Below are 27,070 nucleotides of genomic sequence, written 5' to 3'. Positions count from 1 at the left end.
GTCTCCTTGCAATTGGACCTATGGGAGGAGGCCCCCTCTCATGGATGGTGTGGTGAGACCTATGGGAGGGGAACACTTCCGCTTGTCCCAGTTGCAATAAAACACATTTTGCAGGTTTGACTTGCAATTAGGCCTCCTGCCTGGCTGCCCATTCACACACTGTGGGACGCCCATAATCCAGCACTTTAGCGCCCCCAGTTTCACCTCTTAGCCCACAGACAATTCTCACACCTTCTGCCCGATATGAGCTGTAAAAGAGGCGCTGAGAGGAGGAGCTGTGGCCAAGAAGTCTCCCCAATGCAGCTTCCGGAGACCTGAAGGTGTCAAGTATGTAATGGGGCCTCGCACATTCCCCATCGCCCCAAAAATCCTAGAACCGGTCCTGTATATATGAGTTGCCCAACGTTTGCACTGAAGGAAGGGTGCATAACAGGTTGCTGGTTTCACAGCAAAATGTGCACGGGTGGGAAGCATTACCGTAATATTGGAAACTAAAGCGCTAACTGATCTCGCATTAATCAGTAAACAACTCAAGCCTATCACGCATGCTCAAAGCATTAGGCAGGCCACAATAATGCAATACATTGAAACCACCAACGCTCCAAAAGCTCGACTTCTGAGCATAAATGTGATCTCCCTGCCTAAAGGCACATATACGGTCTTTGAAAATTGTACACTGAAAATCACCTTAAGTGTGGTGCCCACTAACACGCAGCTTAGACTCAGCCCACTCCCATGACCTCGTGTTACAACGGACTTCCTCTACCCTCAAATGATTAGACACCGCTCATTTGCGGGATCAAGATTTTTGCCAAAGTACGCTATTGGAGGGTGGGGCGGCGCAGGCTCCCATTGGCTGAAAATGTTGGAGCCCATTGGTTGCTTCTGAAAATACGAGTGACGTAGGAAACACTCCTATTACTTCCTTGTTTGTACCAGGTACAAACTTCCCCTTTTATGGTTGCAGATTTATATAGCGCGAACTCGACCCGAAGGTATTGAAGCTCTTTACTCGAGCACTAGTTACACACTGGCACGTTCTTTTTTTGTAGGCCCAGGGAGATTAAATGATTTCCCTAGAATATGCAGAGCCGAGGCTCGACCTTGATTCCTTATCTCCAAGGTCGGCAGCCCTGGCCTTGAGGCCACGTACACTCCTCAGACGTGTATACTATGATTACATCTAACCAATTTTCGAAGGGCATTAAAAAAGTATGGGAATTGTGGTGCTCTTGTGCGCAATGGATGGGGGTGAATTAGCCAAGGGAAACGGTTAAAGGCATGGCTAGAAAACAAAGTATTCTGTAACTTTTTAGGTTTCGCCTATTATCATTCGCTTGCGAATGTAATAGGCGAAAATTCAAGGGCTTGATCCGACTCGTGAAACCACTGGCGTTTCTTCACAGTGCATGTGAGTCAGTCACCACGTGACCACACAAGCACGCGCATCTCCCTCCCCACATCAAAGGCATCAGCTTCCCTCCCGAGACATCATCACATCAAAGGCAGCCCAGCCTCCTTCCCCCAGCATGCGCTCTGCCTCAGGCCGGCATCTCTCCTCCCCTAATTATTCACTGCAGGGCCTGCGTCTCGTCACCCTTCCTCCCAGTCCCCACAAGCATGCTTATCCAGTGGCTGCATATTCTCTTTGTTTCCCTGCACTCCTTTCTCTGTCTGCTTTAGTTCGTTGTTTTGAACAGCTGTTTGCGCACATTCGCGGGTTTCCCTTTATAACAACGCTGCAACTCAATTCAACCTTAACCCTGCAGGTAACATTTTAATTATAACCAGTATAATCAGTACGACGGCCGCCCCAGCCTAATCTCTAAGTATTACGCCTGCACGGATTTCTTCTGTCTGTGTCAGGTTTCTCGCTCCCCACCCTTCTCTTTCACCATTGAAGCATGCGAGTACCGTAAAGGACAGCATTCGCTGAAAGCAATAAGCATACCAAGGAAACTGCGATCAGAAACATAATTAACGGGCATTAGGCAACAGAGTTATAAAAAATACCCAAATAAACCTTAAGTGGTATTGTTTTTTTCTCCATCAGATGAGTTGTTAATGCTAGCAGTTAATTGTTCCAATGTGCTCATTTTGCGCCGGCTGGTACGTAATGATGAACCAGAGCTCCGATGGTGCGTGGTTGCGTGTCTCTTGGACAGTCTCAGAATCATTGGAAATCAGAGGCTTCGGTGATCGCCCTCCCTGGCTTGGAACACACATTCTGTAAAAAGAACATGTACTCCGCAATATCATCATTTTTAAATGCTTTCATATTCTGCATAGAAGTAAATGTTGAAGTAGCTGCCGTGGGTTAAGGAGTGGGCGGAAAGTGAGCTGCAAACTTCGACATGTCTTTGTAGCAGTGTGTTTGAGTGTTACACAGTTAATGCAAAGAACATTGACAATGTACTATAGATCTCATCCGATAGCGCGAGTTATGTTTATGCAAAATTAAAAGGCAGACTAGTCGTACGAATTCACCAGGCTTAATTAATTACACCATGAACATGGATGTAAATACATTTTTTGTAGATCGTAACAATAAGCCAGTTTGCTGTAGACTAAAATCTTCACCTGCTGAATTTGAATACGTATTTACGGATAACGTGACTTCCGGTGGTTTTTGTAGAATGGACTACAATCCATTGATTAGAAGCAAGACTACAAGTACCAGCATGCATTGCTATAGAATAAAGGGACCAGAGTACTGCGTTTTTAGTGATACACAGTAATTGCTAACATGTCTAAAGTATAGGTACGAGACATGCCTCAGTTTAGTTAGTATTCTTTAGCACTCTTCTGGCACAGTCAATCCATCAGATATTTGTATGTTTATTCAGCCCCCTGCCCTGGGAAGGGTTACACACGGAGGGTCTCTGGGTTGTTTTAGACTGCATGTAATTTATTGCAGGACACTGTCGTCCCGGTGTGGTCTCCCCTCTTTCCTTGTTCGTGTTTAACACAATACACTTTTTTCAATCCCGCAGCAGCATGTCTATATTTCTCCCCATAGATAGGAATTGATACTGTCGGCTAACAATTATTATATTTAAACAAGCATTGGCATAGCCAATAGATCTCGCCTTTGGGAACTTATAAGTGTTTAGCCATGCAACAGTTAATGTTCATGCAGTAAGGATATTGTGCTGCATAACTAAATACTTATAAGGTCCCAAAGGCGAAACCTATTGGCTATGCCAATGCTTGTTTCCTTCAGGTACCTGCATATAAAATAATCAAATAACAGAACACAAATACCGACCCATATACCTATTCCGAAAACCTGTTCAACTTGTAAAGCAGATAATAGTCTTGTGGGTCACAGTTGAAACAAAGATCTATCACGGGAAAATCTGCAGGAGATCGCCGGATTACCGCCTAACCTGCCGAGGGCACTATAGAGGCGGAGATAGTCATATGGCTTGGGCAGATAGTAGAGTACTCCCATTGCGGGAAGATAAGAAATCATGGGTATCATTACTGACCGGGGTTCAGAGGGATGGTGTTCTTTCTGTGCATGTTTTGTCGGGATCTGTTACACATGGATAATTGAGGCCTGCTGTGTTATTGATGATACATTTATGTGACGGTCTTCCAGGCCTGGATGTGCTCAAAACTTCAATAAAATTATGTTAAAAAAAAAAAAAAATGATATATCAGACCAATGTACCAGATCCACAATGGGTATGATAGTAAGTCACTAAATGAGACACGGCCCAAAACATAATTGTTGGATTCAGTAAAAGGAGGCGACAACACAGAAATAACTTCGAGACAATTCGTTTAAAAAAAAAAGAAAACAGATATATCAGACCAATGTACCAGATCCACAGTGGGTATGATAGTAAGACACTCTATGAGACACAGGGCCCAAAACATAATTGTTGGATTCAGTAATAGGAGGCGACGACACAGAAATAACTTTGAGACTTTATTTGCGTCTGACATTAAAGAGGCACCCATGACCAAGTCTTCGCACGTCTGGAGCAGCGGTCAGAATGAAGATTCTGACTGCAACTCCCAAGAAGCAAGAACCTGGAACGTTGGCAAGCATTGAAAGAAAACAACTCTTACAACTACTTCAGTGCATCTCGTGGCGGAGCACGAGATTGCAGGTGTCTCCACCTCTTTGGACATAAAGAAACTAACGAGAATTCTAAGTAAGCCCTACTCACCCTCCTGGGTATGTAAAGATGGTAACTTCCCCAGAATCCTCCTGTTATTTCTTTTTGCCCTCTGAGAGAAAGGATGTAGAGAAGATGGACGGCTTCTCTACAGGGCTGAAGGGTGTCTTTTCCTCTCCATCTTAGCACATTTTCATGCAAGTTCTTACCACACGGGCAGTGGAGGTATGTGACTTCCCTGAGGCGCGCTCTCTCTCTCTCTCTCTTCTGTCTCCTTCAGCTCCCATGTTTTTGGGGAGTGTTTGCTGTGCTGTTTTCTATACCTAATCCTGTGGTGGACTAAGCTTGGCTGCGTTGCTCCTTTATTTTGGTAACATGGGTAAACACTTCTAAAAGGAGAGTAGCATAAGAGAGAATAAAGGATTGTACAGGAGAAACTTCAGTCATGAGGATGTTTTTAAAGACGGTTCCAGAACATCTTTTGGCTTCTGATATCTCGTCAGATAGTGAAGAGTCTTCTCTTCCTCCTGATCTTAAGGGGAAGTACATTTCAAAAGAGGCACTGCAAGATATATTTTCCCATGTCAGTGAAAATACGGGTATTCCTTCATAGGAGAAGCCTTCCCCTTCTAAAGATCCTCTGCGTCCCCAGTTTTGGAAACCACTTACTTAACGCCTTACAATCCACCAGTTTTTCTTACAGGTCTTAAAGGACTAGGGTAGGGATTCTGAGAAAATTTCTCTTCCCCAGTTCATGTCGAAATTATACCCACTGGAGGAGATAGAAACAAAGTATTTGGGTATCGTACATGTGGATTCAGAGGTTGTCAGTCTGGTTGGCAGATCGTCCATGGCAGAGGAGGTATCCTAAAGGATCCAGGAAACAAAAAGGTTGGCGCTTTCTTAAAGGTTTTGCAGGATACCATGTGAACTGTGAATCCTCATTGCTAAATGACGCAATCTGTTGTTTCTAACTTCAAGTCTCTATTCCATGTTGTTCAAGAGGAGGGAAACTGTCTTCCTTTACATGAATCCATTCAGAGTTAAATTAAGCTATCATCAGACTTTTATCCTAATGTAAGATTAGCGTTTCTCGTCATTTGTGCTTCGGTTGAGTTCCAACGCAACCTGTACCTTAAGGATTGGAACATCGAAGTGGCGCAGGTCTACTGCTCTCAGGAGGATGTATGACGGTACAACGCGTACCGTTACAACGCGTCCCTTTACGACGCAGTTTTAACAACGCCCCGTCCGCCGCTTTTTTGCCGGTCGGATTGCCGGCCGGGCGGAAAAGGCACACCATATAGTGGCAGTGCCTTGCAGGCACCACCATCCATATTATGAATGATGTAATGAAGATGAATGAATGAAATTATATTTCTATAGCGCGTTTCTACCCTGAGGCCTCGTAGCGCTTGTGGACCGGACAGCGAGAAGCACTTTCATAGGGCTCAGTGCTAAACAGGTGAGTTAAAAAAAAAATGTCATTACATTTTTTATTGTTTTTTGCATACACATAATCATACACATATAACATACACTTTTAATGGATAACTCTTCCAGGGTTTCAGCCCAGGCTCTCTGGGTTGTCTAGTCCTACTTTACAGATGTATTCGTGCTAGGCTGATCCCCTTATCCAACTGTCCATTTTTAATTTCATAAATAAAACACTAGGATGTACAATCAAACCAGAATTTGCCTACCTCACAACTGCATTCTTAACCACTGGACTATACTCAAGACAAGACAGGGACCTAGTAGATCTACTAATCACAGCGGCAGTGAAAACAGTCCTCACCAAATGGAAGGACACCACCAAGGCAACGTTCAAGGGCTGCCTCAACTGGGTCACATACCTAAGGGGGGCGGACACAATCACCCTCCAACACTCACCATGGAAGCAACAACACAGGGGCATGTGGGAGACCCTGAACAGGTGAGTTTGAGGCATTTAAGGAAAAAGAACGTCCGCCCCACCTGGATCAATGAACCTTCCTTGTGGTGGCGAGGAAAGCGGAACTGAAGCGAAGACTTCTAGAAGGTTGGTAAGGGGTGACCAAGGAATGTGTAATGGCCAGACCAGATTTCGAAATGGCTCTGTGAGCCAGGCACATGGCCTTGAACTATATCTTGGCCTGAATAGGGAGCCAGTGCAGATTCCTCAAAGCAGGTTTTGCTGATTGTCTCCGAGGAATTTGGAGCAGTTGTGGAAAATGACAATGTATATGTACATAAGCGGCGTTCATTTGTGTTCACCATACCCCTCGCTGTAAGCAGAACGAATACCGCGAAGCATTGCCCGAATCATCTCGCCAGTACAGGCCCATGCACGCACGTATACGACAGCCATTTTAGGCACCAAGGCCTCTCTGCCCACTCCCGATAGCCAGCGTCTCTCTCTCCCCCTCACTCCCCAGCCTCGCAAGCATCCCCGACAGCCCCCGGTCTCTCATGCATAGGCCATAAAACCCTCTCCCTCTGCGCGACCCCGCTCTAAAAGTGACACCCCTGCCTAACCGACACCCCCTGCATTCTTCCCAGGAACACCCTTCCCCTCTTCTGATGACCCCCCCACCGGCTACACCTGGCCTCCCGACCCGGTCCCAAGTCATAAAACCAAGCCTCATGGATGTACCCCCCTGGCCCCGCATAGCAAAGCGTGATACACCAACCGAAGTGCCCGATCTTATCGCCTGCCCAACCTTAGATCTGACCACCCCCTCTTGCCCTCGTGTCCTGTTGGAATGTCCGGCTGTAAGATTACAATCACATGTTACATTTGGGAGGGGAAACGACATCCGAACGACTGGTATGGGAATAGGCCTGAAGCTGGGATTCCAAACATGCCTTTTCGTACTTCAAAGTGCCTTTATTGCAGTAAGGAATGTTTGTACATCATAAACCTGTGTATAAAAGACGAAGCCTCAAAGAAACTTGTTAGAGCACCTCTTGAAGACATTGTGCGTGTGTCCGAAATGACAGGCTCTCCTCATGAGAAATAAAACTCTGTTCTTGCACTCCCGCTTCCAGCGCCCGTCTCTTTATTTGGTAACTGGTCAAAATGGGAACTAAGAGGCGTCGTGTGCCAGCAGCCTGGGCATCGGTTGTAAATTGGGCTGTTTTTCCTCACAGTTGCCGGGCCACGCAGTGTATGCGGTGCATATGCCTTTCCATGGTGGAGACTCAACCATGGAAAGGCATACAGTAAATGGCTTTGGGGGCCCCCGGCGGGGTGGGCGGGGTGGGTGGCTGCACTTGGGGGGTACCCATGGTACCCCCCCTTCATTGGCATGCACAAGGTGCATGTCAATGCACAATGTGCAACTTTTACATTGTGGCGGGTGCTGGTTACAGCACCGCCCGCCGCAATGTAAAAGATGCGGGATGCGACCGCTAGGGTGGCAGTCGCATCCTAATTGGCCCCGAGGGACCGCCGCACCTATGGCGGTCAGTCCCGTTTTCTGTCCCGCCATCGTAATGGGGCCCTAAGTGTTTACAAGCTTAAATTGTTTCTGAGGGCGGAAGTGAAATTTTACTGGTGTTCTTCACAAAGGTGTGGTTCCTCTGAGTGTATATGAGGAGAAATCCTCTTGTTTTATTTTTTGTACTCTTTGTCTCCAGTTTGGTGATGTCTGTGCTGTGGGTGTGCAGCAAACCTCTGGAAATGCCAGTTAGAAATAGCTGGCTGTCATGATGGTTTTGTAGATAATGCAGCTGCTTTTGGACCTTGATGAGGCCTTCTGCGGCGTGCAAGACGTCTTTAAAGGTGAGGGCATTGTGAAGTCTAGAGGACTGTGAAGCATGGTATTGCCCCATATAAATGCAACTATGAAGGCATAAAGACAGTTCTGAAGCCACTTTTTGGGAGGAACGGTTTCACTATCTTTTGTTGTGAGAGCTGGTACCAGGCAGCTTTGGTTTCTGCATGCTGTGTTCTTGAGGGCAAGTTCCGGGGAGCTCAATATAGAGTTTGCAAGACAGGCAGACCCAGGGGGACTCTGAAGGTGATAAGGAGCCTCTGCTACCTGGAGTTGCCCATAAGAACAAATAGGTTTTGAGTTGATAGGTAGGAGAAGTGACAGTGAAGGACATTGCCAGTGAACCCTAGACTTTAGAGTGTGGATTCTGGTGGGGTGGTCAATGGTGTTGAAGGCATAAACAATTTGTAGGGCCGCTGTCTCCGTGCTGCAGTGAGATTTAAAGTTGGATTGGCAATTAGGCAGGTGATGTGAATGTGGAGTGGGGGTTACACTGTTTTTTTGACAATCTTTCTGATGACCATCTTGCTTGAAGAGTGATGAGCCAATAGTTGCTGTGGTCATAGACGTGCAGTGTGGTTTCCTGAGGAGTCTAAAGATTTGCTCTGTCTTGCGAACTTCTAGGAAGGTGCCTTGAGTGAGGGAAATGTTGGAGATGCTGAGGACTTCATCAGAGCCCTGTTGCCTGGAAAGGGCTCTGATGAAGGAAGAGGGCAAGCCAACATGTTCATAGGAGATGACTGAGAGATTGAAGTATGTCGGCAAGACTTGCATAATATGGACTTGAAGGATGACTATTGTGAGGTGCTACATGGCAAGGTGGGTTTAAGCAGACTTCGTGTTGTGCTATAGTATTGGATCTTATGCATTTTTGCATTGAAGATTAGGTCAAAGGCATTGCATTTGTCAGTGGAGTTTTTAATAAGAGGGTTAAGAAGGGGGTTGATGCAGTGTTTGTTTTGAAGAGCATTCTACTTTTGTTGTTAGCTTCGCTGCAGGTGTCAGTATACTACTTTGCTTAGCTGAAATGTTGAGTTTTATACATTTTGTTGAGAGAGATTTCAGTAGCACATGTCATCAAAGGTTCTGCTTTTCTAAATGTCAAAGGGTGTATGTAGGTTGATGGCCATTTCTTTGAAGGAACTGAATGTTTGCTATTATCTTTTCGGTTATTTGAGCATAGCTATGGCTGTTTACTCCTGCTGGTTATCACAGCAAGGCTAGCACAACCAAGGCTGGTGATTGCTGCCCCCAAGAGAGTTTGCAGTGCTATGGCGGCAGACTGCCGCCTCCAGGGTAGTTATCACTACAATGGCTGGGACTGCTGTTCATAGGGCAGAATCTGAATAAGCAATTGCTGCCTCCAGAGTCCAAGGTAGCACACAGTGGTGTGGTTGTTGACTGCTGCCCCCGGGGCAGCTATGTTAACCACAGATGGTGATTGCTGCCCCAGGGCAGCATGCAGTGCTGTGGCTAGGACCCCTGCTCCTGTAGCAGTACTTGCAACAATGACTGATGTGCAGCAAGCAGTCCTATGGCTGGTGACTGCTGCTCCCAGGGCAGCTACTACAACAATGGCTGCTGACTGCTGCCAGAGGGCAGTTACCAAAACCATGGTTTGTGACTGCTGCACCCACAGTAGAACCTGCAACTGTGGAATGTGACTGCTGGCCCCAAGGCAGCATACATTGTTGTGGCTGGTTACTCCTGCCCCCAAGGCTGTTACCACAACAAACAACGTTTGGTTATGTCTGCCCCCACAGCAGCAAGCAGTAATATTGCTGTTAACTGCTGCCGCAGACCCGTTGCCACAAAAGTGGTTGATAATTGTTGTCCCCAAGGCAGCAAGCAGTGTTGTGGCTGTTGACTGCTGCCCCCAGGACAGCTAACACGACCAAGGCTGGTGACATCTGCTCCCAGAGAAGTTACAACTACCAATGCTAGAGACTACTGCCCTAGGGCAGAACCTCTAACTGTGTGTTGGGACGAAAAAATTCTGTGCATGGTAAAGGATGTGTACTCCTGCCCTGAGTATCCAACTGTATTGTTGTCTGGATACCGAATGCTGATTCTAGTTGTCTTAGGCAAACACGGATCCTGCGTGTATGTCATGACATAGACCTGTCTCACAGAGTGCAGTCTTGTTGGACCAGGAGGTGCACCGAAATCAATGCCCTAATAGTGGTGGAAGGCTATTGCCTTCACCAAGAGTTAAGCAACACAAGCGCGGTGGTGGCAGCATGCCGAGTAGTGATGGGAATGAATGAACAGGTCCTTATGAACCTGTCACTGGAGAGAGGCCTATAGACTCACTCCAGTTAATTTTGTGCAGTGTGCTTAACTCACCCTTGGCCTATATCAGTTGAATGTAGAGTTCTGCATGGAGCAGGAGTGGTGCGCTCCGCTAGATGTATGTGTGCCGGGGAAAGCGTACAGTACGCAGTAGAGAAGTGCTGTGTAGAACAAGCATGGTTTGTGCATGTACTGAGTGTATATATGCCATACAGGAATACATTACATTAGAAGTGTACTGAGGTGTGGTGTGTGCATCAAGAAAGATGTGTGCTTGCCAGAAGTGCCATACACAAAGGACGATGTGTTGTCCAATGTGCGCATGGTGAGTGTGTGTGCTGGCAGTGTGTGTTTTTGCATAAGCACACCATGGAACAATACAGAAAGAACACATACTGAACAGTGAGGATAGAATAATAATGGGTGTGCAGGATGTATGTGCGCCTAGGGTGACACAATACATGTAGGTGACAGTATTGGACAAGATGTCTTCTGTGTATGTACTGAGGGCAAGTGTGCTTGTAATGGTACATTGCATGGAGGACCCTGGGTTCCATTTTGGGAATCCCAGGCCTGTTTGGGGAAGACATGAGGAGTAGAAGAATCCTCCCAGACCGATTTGTGTATTGCTGCATTCCTGGAGGCTGGGTAGGACACATTGGAGGGAGGAAGATAAAGACTCCCCTACCACACTTTAAACGGTTGTTCTTTGATTCAGTGATAGATCAAAAGGAAGGGGCCTGAACACATCTCAGGAAGGAGGTGGGGCTTATACATCATAGAGAGTAGGCCTGGGAGCACAGGATTTACCTTTTGATGCACATATCACTGTGGCCGACATCCAAGTTTTAGCTCTAATTTCTCCCATGGCCTGTGTTGTGGTACAATCAGCTTCAGAATTTCTCCTGCTGTGACAGACATCCTTGCAAGAGGCAGAAGAGAGAAAAGTGTACACGTCAAAAGAAGTAGAACCCCAATCAAAAACTCAAAAGACCCAGGCTGTAAATCACATTTAGTGTCTGGAAATGGACAAGAAGAAGGGGAGGCTGAGATCTCAATATTTGTCATCTACCAAACAGCCAGACTGGCTGTGTAATAAGGGGAAGCTCTACAAGACTTCTGCCAGTGAACAGGACTAGAGGCCAAAGCCTGCTAGTCTCCCTCCTGGGTGAGGGGACATTACCAAAGGAAACCAGGACCTTCTGCCCTGGAACCTGGAGTACCAGCGCCTGCCTGCTTGCCAAAACCAGTGTGCCCTGTGAGAAAGATAAGAGTGTTGGAGGGAACAAATGCCTGTGGGGAGCTCCACAGAGATCTCCCAGTGCGAGGTGTGAGGAGATGACTGTGCACTAATCAGGTTGTTGCCCGTGTGCAGGAGTGACTCAGTGACCCACGTATGGAGAGCACCACCCTGTACTGAGCCGTGCATCGATTACCATGCGACCCCGTATATATGCCAGGTGGGGCAGATGTAGTATCAGTGACTGCACAGGAGTAGTCTACACCTTATCAGTAAGTACTGCGGCAACCCTGTATCCTAGGAGGGGCTGCCAGTACTGAGTTATGCAAAGTTTGGGCTGTTGCCCGGGAAAATTGAAGCTGCGACCTGCGGGTCGAAATTGTGCATCAAGACCTGCCTGACCCCATGGACTCCAGAGGACACTGAGAGGAATTTGCTCTAGTGCTGGGATCCGTTCAGGAGCACGAGGATCAACCCCCTCCCCCCGTGTAGGGAAAACTGAATTATCACGCTGAAGGAAGATGGGAGCACCTCCGACCAATGTTAAGGCCGTCAGCAATGCTATGGAAACAGCCTACGCTTTGCGGGTGTTGCAGCGTGTACTGCAGTCAGCTCGACTCCTTTGAGCAGTACCAGAGCTTGCAAGTGCCCGCGGTTAGGACACCCGCTGAAATGCCAAATGCTTCTGTGCTGCTGGAGCAGGCAAGACCTGAAATGGGCCTGTTGGGCCACGGAGTACTCGCTGTCGAAGGTGCCACAGCACCATAGACACTTTGGACTATTTCCTAAGAGTCCAAAGGGACTCTTAAATAAGGCCTTCAAGTGAGCATTTCTTGGATGCGGCCACCAGTGAATGGGGAATAACCCCCTACATTGAAAGGAAGAGGGTGGGACCGGGATCTGCCATACAAACATAAGATCCCTGACCTCAAGAGGATTGTGCTATTGATTATGAATGTCATTATGTCTTTGAATATGTAGAGCTAGACACAAAATACTTCTTTTTCATATGTAAGCATGTATTTGACTGGCACTGATTAATTGACATTACAGAATGCACTTTGAGTTATGGGTCGTGTTCACTAACCTGTATCAACACCCCCATCCACATCTGCCCACCCTCCCCGAAGGAGCCTTTGACCTTTTGGTTTGACTGCTCGTCCACAGCTACCACTTAGAGTTAAGTGCAGAAGGGTTACTTGGTCCAGTTGGTCAGGGTCCAGAGTATGTCGGGCCCCAAGACACCAGGAGTAAAAGGTCTAAACCACCAAGGTTGGTCCCAGTAGCCCCTGCGTGCCCCATGCCCTCTGTAAGGGGTTCTGACACAGTGGTTGGTTACTACTACCTCCAAGGCAGCATGTAGTGGCATGGCTTGGCTTTTAACTGTTGTCCCGAGGACAGTTACCACATCAATTGTTACTGCTGCCCACAAGGCAGCATGCAGTGGTGTGTCTAAAAAAAAATGAAATGCTCTTGACTTAATGCACAACAGGAATAAAGTACGTAATACAGTCGAAAACCACTGAAAAATACATGACACACTGCCAGAGATGGGAAAGCAAACGGTGACAACACGAACTGCCCTGAATAGCCAATGGCCAAAATGAACGATAGATGTCATGACACTGCTAGATAAATTCAAGAAGGCAGGTCTTGATGGGCACACAAAAGGCAGATCTGTAACAACATAAATCACATGTAAACTCACCGACAATTGGAATAGACAGTGAGAAACTCCTTTAGTCAACATTCACAGAGAAGTCCTTTCTGAACTAGAATAAACTTTGATGGAAGTGACGGTTGTAGAGAGAACCCTGGCACGCCCGAGTTGTGGCTGACCAATATGAAACGGTAACTGGTGGGGCTAGGGCTTCTGAGTTCTGAAGAAGTAGAAATTATTATATATTTTTGTGGAAGGGGAGCGCCTCTCACCTCAACCGGGAGGCGCCCGAACAGGGATTCCACGGCCTCCGATCCCGTCCCTCCCGCGTCCCTGACAACCAGGACTCCTCCTCTCTTTCTTTCCCTACAGGAAACGGAGCGACCAGCAGGGTCGTGCAACGAACCGGAAGCGATCTCCTGTGACCCCGGAAGTCCCGCCCCCATCACCGGCCCGACAGAGAAAAGCCGACGACGAAGAGAGGAGAGCGTTCCAGGCGGCAGACTCGTGGCAGGAGACAGCGTGCAGAGAACCAGAGGAGGAGAACGGAAGGAGTGCGAGGAGCGGAGACGAAGAAGAGGAGGACGTCTGGACCGAAGATTGGTGGAGTCCTCAAGAGGTTGCTGGAGAGCGGCCGCAACTCGCTGGAGAGTTGCGGCGGGGCACGTGAGAACACCGTTATCTTATCTCCGTGCCTCTCTGTAGATAGTTGTAGAGAGTTGTAAATCTAGCTGTACATAAGTATCCATCACTGACAGAACACCTCTGCACTGTATATAATAGTTAGTCATGTCACTTCACCTAGCGCTTTGTACCATAGCCCCTACACTCCTCCCTCACCTCGGCACGCTCTTCCCCTTTCTTTTTCCCCCTTCTCTTTGCCCTCCCTTACCGTCCCCGTCCTCACGTTCTCTTTGGCCCGCTCACAACCCGGGTGTTGGCGATAGTACTCCGACGGTCCAAGCCAAAAGGACTAACCGCCCTGTTCTCTCTCTCATTCCCCTCCGAGGCAAAACCGGATCCCGTCCGTGGACCAGAAGACATCCCAAAGACCTCTTCACTCAGACAGCCCGCCCAGTTGAGAGCAACCCTGTCCAGCTGACGCTTCGGGAAAGACTTCAAAGCATCCAGGCTCACACCCTTTTCAACCCCTATTTGACTACCCTGGTACTGAACAATAATAAAACAGCTAAAATAGCGCAATACATCCGGCCTCCACACCTGTTATTCCGGTCCGCCCCTACCCCTAGTACACAATTTTGTAAATTCAACATTTGCAGAATATACTTGCCTTAAGTATAGTAATCAGAAGAAGAAGTAGAACACATGCAGGTTCGTAATCCAATCAAGCTTGGATTTCTTTAAAGTTGCTGAATATTTTAATTCAAATAATTGCTTGAAGACCATGCTGTGAGCTGCTGAAGATGCTGTAAGTTGAATTTCTTTAAGTGAAGTCGCAATAATTGAATCTTTAGTTGCTGAATATATTTATTCAGATTAATTTCTTGAAGATCAGGAAGATTTGGAGTTAAATCAATAGATTTTCAAGGGTTCAAGACCAGATCGTCGCCAAATGTTGCAAGTATGAATCTTCAAGAAGGCAGCTTGTAGGTTCCAAGTTATATCTTTATTTGTAATTGAGTTACAAGAAGCTTAATGTAGAGCCAAGATGGTAATTAAGCATAAAGTACGCCCCACCAGGAGCAGTCTTCTTACTGCTCAGCCTGCTGACACCAACTGCCTAACCTTCCTACACCCAACATTCTATGCAGTCATCACATTCCACACACAACATAGGCTGAACAGCAGGAAAGGGATAAAGAAAGAAGAAAGAAATTAGATAACATCACAACATGTGGCTGTTGACATCTGACCCCAGGGCAGCTATCACAAACATGGGTGGTGACTGCTGCCCTCTTGTCAGCATTTAGTGCTATGGCTGGTGACTATTAAGAAATTGCAAACACCATAGTACGAATGTGTTCTTGACACATTTAGCGATTCCTAATGGGGTCACAAATGACCTACCTCATTATTATTCATGAGATAGATCTCAATCTGTGACTGCTTTGATTGAACCCTGGGGTGCGCATGTGGTATCATATATAGAGCATAATCAGCTTTTACTATCCTTCCAGGAACATTCGGGTGTTGCTCACAACAAACGTAGGGAGTGTCTTAAAGGAGTTGCCGAATGGATGGATGTGAGCTTCCTCAAATTGAACTCCGATAAAATGGAAGTTCCCTTCTTTGGTCCCAGCGGTCCAATCCCGCCTCTCTCTCCCCCTTGACTCTGGTAACCTGAGGAACTCAATCCCCCTCTCGTTTCCACATACTCTACTTGAAATCTTAGTATAATCTTTGACTTTGCCTTTTCCTCTCAAATCAAGCAGATGTCTTCGGTGTGTTTCGCCAAACTTAAATCTTTAAAGAAGTTGCTGCACCTGGTGCCTGAGTCCACACTTAAAATGGTAGTTCACTCTTTGGCAACCTCCCACTTAGACTATGCCAATAGTTTTTGCTTGGGCCTTCTTGCCTGTTTAACTCGAAGACTTCAAAATGCAGGAGCAAGGCTTACCTTGAGAGTTCCTCTCCGGCAGTCTATTACTTCTCATCTGAAGCTGCTACATTAGTTGCCAGTCACTTAGCTCATCAAATTCAATGCCCTCATTCTGGCGTTTAGAGTGTTTGCAGGGGAAGGTTCATCTTATCTGAGAATTAGACTTCACACCTATAAGCAACACAGCTTGCTCAGGTCTAAGAGATTCTGCCTGATACAGGTTCCAAAATTCTCTAAGGTCAGACAGGGAGGCAGTTCCTTCACAGTTCCAGCCAAACTTTAGAACTCTCTTCCAGTCTACCTCTGTAGGGCTCCTTCGGGCTCTATCTTTAAAAGGGAGCAAAACATCTTTATCTTTGATAACAATTAGCCTTCAATGATAGATGCTACTTGCTGTCAGTCTTCATAAGCCATGAGCGCTAGTATGCTTGCTTCTGATGAAGCAGCTGTGTTCTGTACAAATATCTATGATTGATTGATATATTTATTGAAAAGGATGGCAAAGTGAAGGAATTGATGGGTAAGTGCCTGGACAGGTGAAAGGATGGCAGAGTAAAGGGATGGATGAACGAGTGGGAGAAAATATGAGTGAATGGATGGCAGAGTGGATGGATAGATGACAAAAAATTGATTGTTAACAGAATGGATATCGATGGATGGATAGATGACAAAGTAGATGGATAAATGGCAGAGTAGATGGATGGATGGACCAGTGGGTGGCAGAGAAAATGGATAGATGACAGAGTGGATTGATGAATGGCAGAGTGAATGGATAGATGGCAGAGTAGATTTATGGATGGAAGAGTTGATGATTGGATGGATGGATGGCAGAGTGGATTAATAAAGGATGGATGGACAAGTGGATGGCAGAGGGACAGATGGATTGCAGAGGGGATGGATGGATGGTAGACTGGATTGATGGATGGCACAGTGGATGAATGCATGGATGACAGATACGGTGGGTGGAAGGATGGATGACAGAATGGATGAATAGATGGATGCATGGCAAAGTTGAGGGATTGATGGATAAATGGCAAAATGGAGGGGCAGATGACAGAGTGGAGGTCAGGGTGTATGGATGGATGGCAGAGTGTATGGGATGGATGGATGGATGGCAGAGTGGATGGATGAATCAATTTTAGAGTAGATCAATGAATGACAGAGTGGATGGATGATTGATGGGTGGCAGAGTAGATGGATTGCAGAGAAAATAGATAGATCGTGGAGTGGATGGATGGCAGAATGTATGAATGAGTGGATGATGGTTGGCAGGTTGGATGGATGGGTGGATGGATGGATGAAGAAATGAAATGGGGAATATTTAATGAATGGATGACAGAATGTGAAGGTGAAATAGTAGATATCAGCAGGTGGATGGAAGGGTGAAAAAATGAGTGGATAGATGCATGGATGGAAGAGATAAGGAAGCTGTTCTAGGTAGGGTTTGACTCACTTGCTACACTTTGTTGGTGGCATTTAATTCAAAGCACTTTAATTTTCTTGCTACTCCTTTGACTTTGAGGCCCTCCCTGCCTCCTTTCACCTCACTCAGCAGATGGTTGCCTCCACTTGTTGAGTCCTTTCCTGGTGAACCAGGACTTCTGAGGAGTCTAGTTCAGCAGCCTAATCTGGTAAACCTGAAGTGAACCACACTGCAGTCTGTCGGATTCAAGTCTCGACAGCTGCCCATTTGACAGCCCAAAGCAAACCTCCCGGACAGAAGTGGCTAACACGATACAAACTGAAGCACAGGGTCCCCTCCCTTTAAATAGGGCTCACCTGGTCACCTGGTACCACCACTGCAGGCACCCACCTTTCACACACACTCATAATGGGCATCCGCCCCACCAGTACACCTATAGTACACCTACCATATGTTTGCTAAAACAGTCCTCGTCAACTGCTTGTATGATAGCTCTGAGCAACTCACCAGACAGAATTGCCATTACAATCCCAAACTAAGCATACGGTCCCTTTACCTACAAAAGAGCTCATCTGGCCAGCTGGTACTCCCACTGTGGGCACACTCACCTTCTGGCCCTTCCCACCATGCTGGGGTCTGCACCCACTAGCCGAATCAATGCCTGGCAAGCCAGCACTTTGAAGGGCCTCAGGGCATCCACCCCAAGGCTGGTACACCAGCAATGTACCAGACGGGGGTCTGCTTAGGGCAGAGCTTCCTGCACACCCTCCAGCTACACAGCCACCGCCCTCAGTCTTGGGATCTGACCAGATAGGACTTACCTTATTGGACATCCAGGTGGGTATTTTCACAGCCACCACCTGAGGTACAGGTGAAAACAGTCTTGGGATGACATCCTTCACTGTTCTCTGGCAGATACATACCCTACCCTGATAGCTCACGTTCCATCACTAACCCATTCCAGGAGCCCCCGATCTTCACAGGGTCAGTCACCACACCTTCTATCACCCAAACCATCCCCTCTATAGGGCCACCCACCACTACAGGCCACCCTTGGATAGCTCCCCCTCCCTCTGAGACAACCTATGGGGACCATGGGAACCACAACGTTCTCGTATTTCCACTGTAGGAACATTTTTCAAGGACCTCCCACCCTCCTGGTGGGAACCCAAAATTGGAACTTGTTGTAGACCCTAGTCCTATAAAGAACTCTCCTCATACATGCCTAGTGTGTAGTACTAGGGTTTAAATGATACTATGTTCTGTGTGGAACACTCTAATGAGAACACTTTGTGTGAAAGCCCACCCCGTCATCACAAATGCGAACCGGTCATAATAAACACAGTGAATACATTAACCAACAATCAATGTTTTCACTTGACGTGTGAGGGGGCTTTCTTCTTCTACATCTGATGTTCACATAACCAAATCTTTGAACGCCTCTCAGAACTCTGCACTGTAATATTTGCACATTAATGTGTATGTAATGTGTGGCAAAACAGAACTTATCGAGTGTTACCAAAGTGTAACAGATATGGATACTATTATACCAGAGCTGAGCACCAATGTAGGAAATTGGGTTACTAGTTGTGCAGGATGTGAGGCCTGTGCAAGTAATAGGTCCACAATTTTCCATTACTGGGAACCAAGCACCCCACTGTAATGCTTGACTGTCTTAGGATAGCAAGCAGAGCAGTTTAAGGCCTACTCAGGGGAGGTGGTGTGGGCTAGTAACCCTCCTTCGCTGGCAGGAAATAACAACACTCAATACATGATCGTCCAGTCAGGGCTTTTTCTTAAGAAAAAGTGAACGTATATTTATTACACACTTACTATGCATTAATTTACAAATATATACATAAGGCAGATCCAATACCTTGGATTACATTCTAAAATCACATTTGACCTCAATGGGTTATGACCCTTAAAATGATAGTGCCCCTCTGCCCCTCATGCCAGATAACACATCATAATGGAGGAAGGCTTCACTTTGAATAAAACAGGCCAATTGGCATTTTCAAGGGTTCACCATATTACAGAAACAACATACCACATGTTAAAAACACTGTCATTGTGTGCATAACTGCTCAATAATGACCACGGGTAAATGCAATTATTAGTGTCAATGAAGCAGATCAACATTCATCAGTAATCACTGTCAGCATTATTACGTAATTTAAGCATTTTAAAGTAAACATAATATGGCCACAGGCCAAAGGGAAGCGAAACTGCTCTCTAAGGCAGTTTTTCCTCTACACTTGTAATAAAGTTTCACTACAGACAAAACCGTAAACCACACTGACTTTCCTTATGAGTGTACACTAACAATATAATGCCCACCCCAGATCAATATTTAACCATCCATAGTCTCATCTGCCCCAGACTACCTGTGCACACTTACCGGGTTGGGAACAATAGTAGTCTCCCACACGTAGCCAGCACCCATGTGTGCACAGGTGCACATGTGTGACTTTCAAGTGCCACTTACCCTAGCTACATTGCAGTGGCCTCATCTAAAAAAGTGGACACTGGAGGTAAACACGTGCAGTCCATTTGCCATGTGAGTACAGTGGGTGACACACATGTAGTAAGACTCATGCACAGTAAAAAGTCCAAAACTTGGTGAAATTAAAAGCAAGAATGTAGGCAAACTGAATGGGTGGAACCCAATTACACAAACACAAAGAGATGATGGACAAAACGCTGACATTTTTCAGACAGTCACCCACAGTTGCTGTTAAATTTGGGTTGAATCCATCATCGTTCTTTAGCTCACTTTGCCACCCCAGTTCAGACCCACCCATATGCAAATCAGTCTAGACCCTCCTCATGGGAACACTCCAGCCCGAACTGCCAAGCCAGGTCTTCCCTGGACTGGAAACAAGCATCCTGGGACCGGTTTTGGGGTAACACCCCTCATCAGCCAGGCTAGGAACCCACCTGCAACAGTACGCACATCATTTTGCAATTGTTTAATGTGGGTATTACACTTGCCACTTGGTGTTTGCACTTAAAAATAGGATTATATATTGCAAAACGTTGTCGGTCCCTGGTTACCCCAAGAATTAAGCCAGGCCAAAAGGAAATGCAAAAGGCTTGATAGGCTCTGGAGACATAACTATTCTGACGCTTGGAAAGAGGCATACAAATTGGAACTCAGGATGTATAAAGGGCTTTTGAAAACCTGAAGAAGGCATTATTATCACAACAAAATCTTGTCTGCTAATAATCCACCTAGGGAACTTTTTGCGGTCTACACGTCTTTAGTAAAGAGTGCCCATCATTGGCCTAAAGCCCCTCCTACGTAAATGTTTTGTTCAGATCTGGCTGATTACTTTCAGACCAATATCGATTCTAGTTTATCAACATTCACACCTACAGGGTCTGTGACAGAAAGATTGCTGCGAGACACCTCTTTGTGGAAGGATTTTTAAAGAGATGGGACCCCTTCTTTCTCCCAGGATTACCATGATCTGTAACAATTCCTTAATGAGTGGGGTGGTGCCTGTTTTTTGCAAAACTGCATAAGTTACGCTGCTTTTGGAAAAGGGAAACACTTGACCTCAATGTTCTTTCCAACTATCACTCTATTTATCTTCTCGCACTTTCTGCAAAAATTATGGAAAGCTGGGTGAATGCGCAGTTAGTCTCTTTGTGTAAGTATAACAACATGTTCGAGTTTAACAAGCATCAATCAGGCTTTTGATCTTGCGTTTGCATGAAAATCGTACTTATTGCAGCTACTAATGATATACAGATGATTTTAGATGCCAGAAGCTCTGTGGCACCTATTCTCCTTGACTTGTCTGCCGCTTTTGATACGATTTAACATTCTATCCTGTTATTATTATTATTAATATTATTATTAAATTAAATTTGTATGGTGCACAGCTACCCAGAGGTTTCCCGGCGCCAAGGACCAACGCAACAGAAAGACAATATTTACTGATTAAATATCCATGTCTTAAGGTTTTTGCGGAAAGTTTTATGATTGATTTCATGCCGAAGTAAAGATGGGAGTAAATTCCACAATACAGGGACCAGGTAGGAAAAGGACCGTCCCCCTATGCGCGCTAGTTTAAATCTTGGAAGACTTGCCTCGATTGGTCTGAGAGACAAGACATTCAGATTGTTTAAATTGTTTTTGAAAATAGGTCGCAGGCAGTGCAGATGGCAACCTATAGCTCAGTCTTTAAAGAAATCACCTTTGGTGTTCCGCAGGGGTCGGTTCTTAACCCTACGCTTTTTGATATATATGTGCCCTCTTTGGCAGACTTAATTGCCTCTTGGTTCTCAATTCTACAGTTATGCGGATGACACACAAATTATCATCTGCATGGATAGCGATATCACTGAGCTCCAGGAGAAATTTAGGGGTTGCATGACTTAGGTTGCCAGTTGGAAGGATGATAACTCTCTCCTGCTTAATTTAGACAAGATAGAAGTCCTGCTTTTTGGGAATTCTTTTATCTAGTCCACTATGTGGAAGCCCCATTCCTGGCAGAATGCCTGGACCCTGCAATCTCTGCTTAAAATCTAGGGGAACGCTTTGATAGCAGACTCTCTTTTGAGCAGCATATTACTAAGTCGTCTACGTGCTTCCTGATCACGAGACAACGTCAATGCTCCAGACAGATGTTCCTGCAAACCCTGATGTAGGGTAGACTGGACTAATGCCTGTTGATCTCCTATATCTATCTCTCTGGATTGTTCAGCAAGCGTCTCAAAAATCTGTGATGAGCCTATTGGTGCTGAAAGCTGGGCCTATTCCACCATTCAGTATTCCTGTTACAAATATATTGTAACTCTGGTCTCTGCATGGTATGTCATCAAATTTTCCTTGAAGAACCCGCGTCTCTTTCCCTTCAATAATATTCAAAAACATTGGGCCAGATGTATGAAGCTGTTTGCGATTCGCAAACGCTGGAATTCACAGAATTCCGCCGTTTGCGAATCACATACTGTGTTTTGGTATGTATGTGCACAATCGCAAAATAAGGAATCGCAAAAATTGCGATTCCTGATTTTGCTCAAGCATTTAAGGAATCACAATTTTGCGATTCCTTAAATGCTATGCATCAAGCATTTTTTTTTGCGAATCCTCCTTAAGAAATCGCAAATTACCACCAACTTGAAGTTGGTGGTAATTTGAGAATTCTTTCACAAATGCACTCTTTTGCATTTGTGAAGGTGGCATGTGGAGCACATACATGCCCTTAGGGCATGTATGTACGCCATATGCGCACACATGTCAATTTCAGGGGGTGCAGCAGGGTGTCCAAAAGACACCCTTGAAATTATTCTCAATTTGGGATTAGCAAATTGCGAATCGCAAATTGAGAATAATTTCACAATCATTCCTATGGGCCTCCTGGCCCATAGAAATGAATGGGAAATTATTCCTTAATTGCGATTAGCAATTTGCTAATCGCAATTAGGGAATTTTAAGAAATCGCTAAAAAATAGCGAATTTCTACATACATACCATTTTGCAATTCTCAAATAGCGATTCCTTAAAAATCGCTATTTGAGAATCGCAAAAGGGTATCTTGATACATCTGGCCCATTGTCTTTATGCAGGATGCGTATCTACATATGCTCATAAAGCAATGGCTAGGTATTCTAATTCTAATTCATCCATTATTCATTATACCTTTCAGAAACGCATAGGATAAACCAGAGGTAGCCTCATTAACACCTTGGAGAAAAATGTACTAAGACGTTGTATTCTGAGTTTCTGTCCTATAAGAGGTGCAAACTCTGCAGTAAGTAATTATTGGGATTTACATATCATTGCAAATCTTGATTTTAATGGGAACATTTTCAAAAGTAATGCAAAGTACAGCTTTGCACGAATTTGCATTTCTTTGTGTCAAAAAGATGTTACGTGGGTGGTACATGGGCACTCACGTGTAGCCATTTATGGGTTCTGATGCAAAGTCCTACCTATAAAAAAAAGGTAGACAGGGCTTTTTGCCAAAAATGTACACCTCCTGGAAGCAGGTGTAAGGTTTAAGAAAAGCTTTCTTTTCTCAAAACCTTTCCAAATGTGCATGTGTTGCTGCACCTTCCAGCACACATGCAATCAAGGAAACGTTTGGAACCCAATGATAGTAGCCAGTTATTCCTCGAAACGTTCGCACTTCTCTGTGTGCTATTAGTGGATACATTTTGAGAACTGCAGAAATGTGTTCCTTGGGCACCTTTCTTACTCCCTTCTCAATCTGATGTGCCAAATAAATCACTTCTTCCTGCCAATACTATAATTTCACAGAAGATACTATATGTCCACTTTTGGCTAATGTGGGTTAGGGCAATTGTGCACAGTAAATAGCACAATTCAATTTGCAAATCAAGTTATATCTAACAGATTAACTGGATTTATCTAGCTGATTAAGAGCTTTTGGTTAGTCATGATTAGGCTAATTTTTACCAAGACATTTGCTGAAAACTGTTTAAAATCGGGCATATTATTCTTCATTCGTTGTTCCATTACTGGAACTAAAGGCATATTCCCATTGTACTACCTTGGATTCTGCATACAAGCCGGTACGGCTGGGACATTTGACGGCACTTTGTATTTTTGGGAACCATTTTGAAACCTATTTGGATTAAACCTAAAATGTAATTTCCAGTGATCAATCTTCTCACAGTTGTGGCAAGGTCTATTTTTCATCTGTCCATTAATCATATTTTGTTTAGGGATGTGGTTAGTAAAAATAGAGGATTTACTTCTGCCACAAGAACCACCATCTTATATTTAGGCAAATTCTACACCATTACCTTGTGCATTAACACTTTGCATGTCAACGCCAGCAACAACACCAGTATCAAAACTAAAGCCATCACCAAACCCTGTAGCCTGAAAACTACTTTGGCCACAACCACCCTTTTGTAAAAACTTCAGCAATTTATCTTTTGTTGTTTTCTTCTTAGCATCACAAAAATCACTACAATATTTCACATATGATAGAATTTCATCTAACAATTTGGCCTGCCAGAACATCACACTTTGCTGGATACTTAAACTAATCTCTGAATGCAATCCTAACACGAATGCTGAAACAAAACCAGAAACATTGTCCTTCATGAGACCTTCAACTCAGCTATACTGTATATAAATTTGCATCAGTCTCTCGTAATATGCATGCATTGATTCATTTTCTTGTTACAATAACTTCAAATAACATATTTAAATCTGTCCAAGGCACCTTTGATATAGTCACAATCCTTTCCACCTCTATATACCACTTCTCTGGCTCTTCTATAAGCTTGGGAAATGTTGTCATAAATGTAAAAAGATCACTTTTCATCCCTGGCACATGCACATACGTTCCTCCATGCGCTTCTCTCAATGAACAATCTTTTTTAACAGTCACTCACATTTTTCTTCAGTTTATTTTTTTTTTGAAAACTCAGTCTCATCAGGTTGTCCCGTCCCTTCTTTCCAATACCTTGTCAGGCCCTTCCATCTTATAATCATCTTAATAAATTATTTTGGAATTCTGATTAATTCATTCTTTTGCGATCATTCCAATGTTATATGATTCATAAATTCTCTTTTGTTTTAAATCTATCAATTCTCTAGTCAATTTCTTCAGTTTTTCTAAAGCTTGACAATCATTTTTTACTTCTTCTGCACCTATATATGCTAATTCATCTTTATTATACTTTGAATTGTTATCTTTATCAATTCCCATTCCTACCATTATTTTCAAATCTCATCTAAGTTTGAAAGTAGCAATCTCCAACACTTTCATCTCACTACGCGAAGATGATCTAGATGCTGCCTCATCTCTCCTGACACTTGGCTCACATGCTCCTATGTGTACTGCTTGTGCTTGCACATGAGCCTCATTATATGGAGGTAGTCTCACTTCAGTCAACAATCTGTGGGTAACCTCATCCTCTCCCTCTGAATCACTATCATTCTTCTTTGTCTCTTTCTTGATCTTATTTTTGTCATTTTGTGTTTTCTTTATTTCTGTTTTGTGTGTAATCACAGGGAAAGTACCTTTTGTTTCCGATACTTCAGGAATCCATGCATCCTTCACAAATTGTAGTCTCACATCCATCCAATGGTTAGCAGCCTTAGCAATCTGCCTTTTTGAACATCTTCCTATGTAATTTCTCATTCATCACACAGTCCCATTCATTCAAGGCTTCAAACTGCACAGGTCCAGGCTGTGGTTTAATTTAAAATATAACACACCTCAAATTCTCAATCATTTTGACTTCAAATGTACCATACACAGGAAATTGCACATTTCATTGTCAGCAGTGATTTTGTTCCATTTTTTGAGCCATAAACATTGATGAAGCCCATGGTCCCAAAGCATTTCATGGGCGGCGGCACTAATTGGAAGTGGAGAATTCCCTCCAATAGTAGAAATATGGGTTTATTCAGATGTGCACCCATTGTAATCTCAAACTAACTCAAAATACGAATGACTAATTCAACCAGTCACAATATGATTTCAAAAATGAAACTAGAAATACACAACGTAATCAACAAATAATTAGTCTGCCTACCGGGATACTGGCGGTATATTAACCTCACCACAGGAAAGTGAAAAACACCCTGTACTCAAGGTGCTTTCAATCTCACTAAGACATGCACGCAACCAATGGCAACCCACCTTTGGAATCAGCATGTCTCTTCCTGTGCACTAAGAAATAAACAGCACCATTCTCATTAGTTCATACGCATCTAGACTAGTGAGGACTTAATAGAACTTTAACCAATAGAACTATAACCTATACCCTGACATGATGCTGCACACCTTTCCAGCAGACAATATTAATATCTTATCTTGAGATCTTGGATTTCCATAAACCCGCTAACCAAACTTTGCCTATAAATCACAGAAATCTCTATATTTTATCACAAACAAAATTCAAACAACTTCAACAATTTGTGCAAACCTTTACAATGCAGTGCAGATTTGACTTCAATACCTTCGGAATATGAAATAGAGAATCCCATTGACACGATTTGTACATGCTGTAAAACAATTAACACACTGTAATAATATACTGCTAGACAAATCGAGAATGCTGTTGCAGTCTGCATAACAATCACCACAAGAGGCAACTCACTCCACAAAGCCCTAGTTATGCTCACAATATGTAACTCCAAACACCTTCAAGTGGTCAGGTACCACTGTTGTACCTGCATTAATCCACGAAATTCCAGGATTTCTTAAACCTGACAATTTTTGGGGTGTAAATTTATAGTCAAATTTTGCACCTAAATTTGTACATATTTTGCCATAATAATTCTCTGCAACTAAACTCTGCAGCGCTTTGTACTGATATATTCAAAGGGGCGATTAGACGGACCAGGTCAAGTGAGTACAAAAGGACAATGCCCCAAGCCCAAGGCAAATAAAGGAAACATACACAAGACAAGACTAAACCATGAATGCTTCTTTAAAATTAAGGAACATTTTAGAAGACCAAAAAGCAATTGATTAGTCAATTACAATCAATATAGATCATAAGTCAAAAGAAAAAGTTAGTTCAAGTATAGGATCAGCAAGAGGACTGGCATGATGTCTACCTCTGAAGAATTATCAAAAGGCTATGGCACACATCCCAAATAAGCCACTGTTTATGGTTTCACAAAAGTAGAGAATCATGCCCTTGAAATATTGTGAGGTGGTAATCAGCTTAACTAATAGAGTTACATGACACAAACCAATCAACATTTTAGAAATTGTTTTTACATAAAACAAGTTACTTCTGAAGACCTCCCAAAATTAATAGGGCATTATCTCTTTAACCTACTTATAAGGGAAATGGCATTGCATGATTGAACAATAAATCATTTAAAAAGTGAAGTAACAAACAGATGTGGGTGAAGGCAGCCTTATTTGAAATATTATGAACATCTGCAGAAAGTTTCTTCTGAAGCACATTAGTTGTTAAAGTGAAAATAAATAAAGCCATGGAAAAGATCACATTTTCCTCTATTTCGTATATTTCACAAACTGATTACAGAATCT

The 27,070-nt window shown here is 44.3% G+C and overlaps 1 protein-coding gene across 2 annotated transcripts in view; it reads right to left on the bottom strand.

Annotated features, from left to right (window-relative positions):
- POLM (DNA polymerase mu) overlaps positions 1-27,070 on the bottom strand; it is a 301,712-nt gene that overhangs the window by 194,962 nt on the left and 79,680 nt on the right. The window contains exon 1 of one of the 2 annotated variants that reach the window (XM_078666922.1): positions 688-757. The exons of the other annotated variant lie outside the window; for it this stretch is intronic. The gene's annotated coding sequence lies outside the window, so the exon portion shown is untranslated. Of the gene's footprint in view, positions 1-687; positions 758-27,070 lie in introns of those variants that run through there. 2 annotated transcript variants of the gene reach the window in all.

Source organism: Lissotriton helveticus, chromosome 11 (assembly GCF_964261635.1).
Source record: "Lissotriton helveticus chromosome 11, aLisHel1.1, whole genome shotgun sequence".
In the NCBI taxonomy this organism is placed as follows: Eukaryota; Metazoa; Chordata; class Amphibia; order Caudata; family Salamandridae; genus Lissotriton; species Lissotriton helveticus.
The sequence above is the reverse complement of the archived record's forward strand: the minus strand, read 5'-3'. Positions and strand labels throughout refer to the sequence as shown.